The sequence below is a fragment of the Vidua chalybeata genome, chromosome 6, assembly GCF_026979565.1.
Source record: "Vidua chalybeata isolate OUT-0048 chromosome 6, bVidCha1 merged haplotype, whole genome shotgun sequence".
Lineage (NCBI taxonomy): Eukaryota > Metazoa > Chordata > Aves > Passeriformes > Viduidae > Vidua > Vidua chalybeata.
In genome coordinates, this window is record NC_071535.1 from 27917407 (window position 1) to 27922186 (window position 4780).

At 35.5% G+C, this 4780-nt stretch overlaps 1 long non-coding RNA gene across 1 annotated transcript; it reads right to left on the minus strand.

Moving 5' to 3' along the window:
• Positions 1–799: 799 nt before the first annotated feature.
• Positions 800–3780, minus strand: LOC128789840 (uncharacterized). The gene is made up of 2 exons (XR_008431543.1): positions 3427–3780; positions 800–1495 (listed from the first exon to the last, which is right to left on the minus strand). It is a non-coding gene; the product is annotated as an uncharacterized LOC128789840 (long non-coding RNA).
• Positions 3781–4780: the final 1000 nt, after the last annotated feature.

Genomic DNA, 4780 nt, shown 5'->3' on the forward strand with positions numbered 1-4780 from the left:
CTGTAAACATGTTGCACTGATTTCTGACTATAATGATGTCCATAGCAATCCTGTGACCATTAAACAATCCTACTGGCCATAATAAAATCTAGTCCAAGCTAGATTCTGAGCCCTGACAAACAATTACCAAAGCAGGACTAGAAGAAAAAAAATGCACTATTTTCCATTTTTTCTGAAACAGAGTGTTAACATTAGGCTTAGCTATAGCAAAACCAAAAAATCATAACAGGTAGCTAATGAAAGAAAAGCATAAATGTGAACTGTGAAGGAATTCTATCCCTAGCAAACTTCAATAACAGCATTTAGATATAAACACTGAGGTGACCATAATAGGGTGAATCAAATGGCAGAGGCTGAATGGACAAGAGAGTGCACTGGAAACATGCCCGGCTTCCTGCTCCCTGTGGAGTCCAAACCTATCTTATAGCAAGATACTTGGGTAGAGAGCTGTTGGCATAATTCAGGTCTACCCAAATTATTTGGTCTGAAGAATCTTTGGAAAAAATATCACGTAAATATTAGTTCAAATTTGAATATGGATATCAGTTTGACTAGATTTATAACCAGTTATACTTTGACTTTTTTTTCTCATCTAAATATATCTTTCCACTGAAGCCAAAATGTTCTATAAAAATGTGTCAGATTTAATGATGTTTACAATGGGAATGTTCTTAATATCCTGGCTTGTCAATTTAGTAATTTCCTAATGAGAGAGTGAAACAAAGGATTGGAAAGAGAAATACACAAAAAAAAAAAAAAAAAAAAAAAAAAAAAAAAAAAAAAAAATTTGGTCCCAAAAGAGATGTATGCAATTTTATTACATAAAAGTGTTCCAAAGAGTTTTGTTTTATTTTCAGTGTGAAACAAAAAGACATCTCAAACCATACATATTTTTACAGATTGGGAAATAACACATTGCCCTTAGGTTTACTCGAGGTATGACATTTTCTGTTTGCTTCCCGAAAACAATGCAATAGTTCTGTAATAAGGAATATTTGCAAAAATATTTTTCAGCTTGAATTCATTCGTACTTCTAAAAACAAGATTCAGTTGACTGTAACTTTTGTATCTACAATTTTTTCCTATATTGTGCTGACCTACATAAATCAGCTCTTCAGTGAAAAGAAGCAGTAATTACAAACATTACAAACCAGTACCATATTTACAGATGACACTCCAGATTATATTCATTTGCTTTGTGAATAATGTCAGTTATTCTGAATGTATTTGTATGACGTATCAGCTGTATTGCCTGCAAACATATTTTAATTTCACAGTAAAATATAAATTCTGAATTTTTCATTGCGGATAAGAAGATGGGACTGAAAAGATCCATAAGGCTGCCCTATAGCCACAGTTAGTCATTAAACAGATGCAACAGTTATACAAAATTGCCTTGGTCAACCCAAGTTTCCTGAAATTCAGGAAATCGTGCTTGCTCTTCCTACCTCCAAGGAATCCAGTGTGAATGGATGTATACTCCATGTCCATGGTTCTTAAAAAAATAAACAAACAACTAATCACTTCCTCAATAATGGTATTAACTTAATTTAGGATTTAGTCAAAAGCTAGAATTAAGGTGTATCGGAGGATGAGAACAAATGTCACAGGTTCTTGAAATTATAATTGCAATACATTGAATAAAACTGCCAGATAATTCATAGAACACGGTTAATATTATTCATTACAAAAGGAGATGAAAATAACCTCTCAGTGGTTCTTCTAATCAGATCTGGGGGAAAACAATCTTCCTAGTTGAAATCTGGCAACTGGTTTTACCTCAAAGCCATGATCATGACATATTAACTTTTGAAAATTAACCAGTACTCTGCTCAGATTTTCAGCTGAGGCAAGCTGGCATAATGTAGACCTATCTATCCTGAAAATAGGAGCACAAATTCACATAGGTTACTTAATGAATTAATAAAATGTAGGTTACAAATTGTCAAAACTCACAACAAATGGGAGGGTCTATAGATTGAGGATTACTCACTGAAGTGATTTACAAATAATTTTAAAGTGTAACTGTAGAAAAGAATTTTGTAGCCTTTTTCCAAACAATTGGAGAACAGAAAAAAAAAAAACAAAATTTGACCAATTATTCATTCTGTGTCAATCAGTTCACTTTAGCTGACACTATACTAGAGACATTCTATATAAGCTTTTCAAACTGCACTGATGTAAGGCATGCACAGAGCAAAAGAATAATGGAAGGCCTTTTGTTTTCCATATAATTTTTATTTTTTTCCTTTCACAATCATGTAGAAATCCTTTGGGTCACCCACTTTGTTTACAAGGTGATACATGTCTCACCTATAAAATATCTGTGAAGCACATTGTCTGTTAAATTTTAGTCAAAAATGGTCATTCCTTTCAAAGTGGTCATTGATCGACTGCTAAAATAGCTTATAAAAACAACAATTTGTGAAAAGACCTATAAGATTTTACTGCTGTTCTGTCACATATTTTAGAGTTATTTTCTGAAAAAAAAAACCTCAATGTTTTCAAATAATTTTTTATCTAATTACAATTAGATAAAAATTGTAATGAATATGTAATTGCTATGAAATCGAGGAATAAAACAGTATTGGTATTATTTATATTTCTACAGAAAGGAAAGGTAATATCCAGGACTGGCTTTTAAAACTATTAATGAGCCCTGGCAATGCGAGAAAGAGATGGATTAGGTAGATGTAATGAGATATGATTAAAGGGTGTAGGCACTGAAGGGTGTTGGAGAAATTCTTTTCAGAGGGAGTATAATTAGTGTCTGATAAAAGTACTTAGTAGATAAGATTTTTGAAGAAGAAAGGTTAAGATAAACACATACCATATGACAAACCTGTTTAATTTTTTCCTTTGGTTCTTGCATAGTCAATAAACTGTTGAAGTTTTATACATAAATAACATTTGTTGAATACCTGATGAAACCCCACAAGACAATTAAAAAGGTTTTAATTGCAAAAGACAGAAAGAAAAGAAAATGTCCTATTACATTTCTTTTTTGCTTTTCTCTTTTGATTTATATTGTGTTAGATAATAACATGCAACCTTTTCCTGAAATTAAGCAAACAAATGGACTTCTTAAAAAGCAAGATTTCTAGAAGTTGCTTAGCAACTTTCAAACCACTTTTTATTAAATTGGAAGCTTCTTGTCCTAGTTGAGTGTCTAAAACATGCAGCACCCTAAAGAAGACCATCCCGGCCACCTTTATAGAAGTCCTGGTCAGATGCTTCTTTGTTCATTTAGCCAATAGTATTGTGCACACTTGAAAATAACTCTTAGAATGAGATACCAGGCCTTTGGTTTTCTACTTTTAGGTGTGGCTCTTTAACCTACAACTGGAGTTTGGATTTGGAGTGACAAGTCTCAGTCCAGTTAGAGCACTCATAGATGAATTGCAGATAAATATATTAGATACTTACAGATCCAGAAGAGAAGTTCATCATGTGAAACATGAAAACCTGAAATAAAAAACAAATGCCCTGCACATCTGGGGATTCCTCAGTAAAGGAGAGCTATCATGTCATGGTCTATGGTCCCTATTTACAAGACTAGCAAAGGTGAATTCCCCTTTGTTGCCTTGTTTTTAAGACACACTCTCTTTTCTACAGTAATTCATTGAAACAGAAAATTGTTTAGGACTTCATAGAATCATAGAATAGTTTGGGTTTGAAGAGGTCCTAATCTCATTCAGTCTGAAGCCATTTCCCCTTGTCCCGTCACTATATGCTTGCGTAAAAACTCCCCCTCCAGTTTTCTTGTAGGCTCCCTTCAGGTACTGGAAGGCTGCAATTAAATCACCCTGAACCCTTCTCATTTTCAGGCTGAATAAAACAAATCCTCTCAGCTTTTCCTCATAGGAGAGGTGCTCCATCACTCTAATCACCTTGCTGGCACTCCTGTGAGCCTGCTCCTGAAGGTCAATGTCTTTCCTGGACTGGGGACCCCAGAGATGGATGCAGTACTCAAGGTGAGGTCTCACCAAAGCAGGGTAGAGCGGCAGTATCACTTCCCTCAACCTTCTCATTCTGCTTTAGAAGATTTGAAATGGTTGGCTTTCTAGGCTGCAACATTCTGCAGCATTCTGGATGTAAAATATTTCAATTGTCCTTTCCTAATTATGCCTTCATGAAAAAAAGCATTGGTAAAACTCAGCATTGGAAACTCTAGCCTGACATGTGGCTTCTGAAATAGCTCTGAAAGCTAATTCAGGCCCATGTTCCAAGAGAATTGGCCTCAACATGGCTGCTTCTTCACACTCAGTGCCAGAGCAGAGGAACTTAACTTTGCAATAGCAGAGCAGAAAAGCAAAGCTGCAAGCCTGAGATCAGGCTTGGCATGGAGCCCACATGCTGATAGCACTGGCTTTACTTCAGTGCAGAGGAGTGAATCGGGATCATCTTCCTCATCCTCAAAAAGTATATCTCTTAAGGGACTGCCACACATCAGGAGCAGATTTTCTTCCTCTTTCAGTGTACAGGAGTGTCATAGATTCTTACATCAGACTTCCTGTTCCATACTGCGCGTGTGGAAATCAAGTCTCTACATGGCATGGAGGGTGGTCCCACTTATAGAAAAATACAAAGTTATGCAGCACATTCTCTAGATCATTGGCCAAGTTATTTAAGTGTACTTAATCAGTACATAAACCAGTTCCCACCGGGCACATAATCTACCCAGAGAATATCTGAAATTCCTACCAGGCGCTGAGTTCCAAGTATCTTGCAAAAACTGCTCCAGAAGACTTACTGTTATCAATGAGCAAGTAACCAAAAC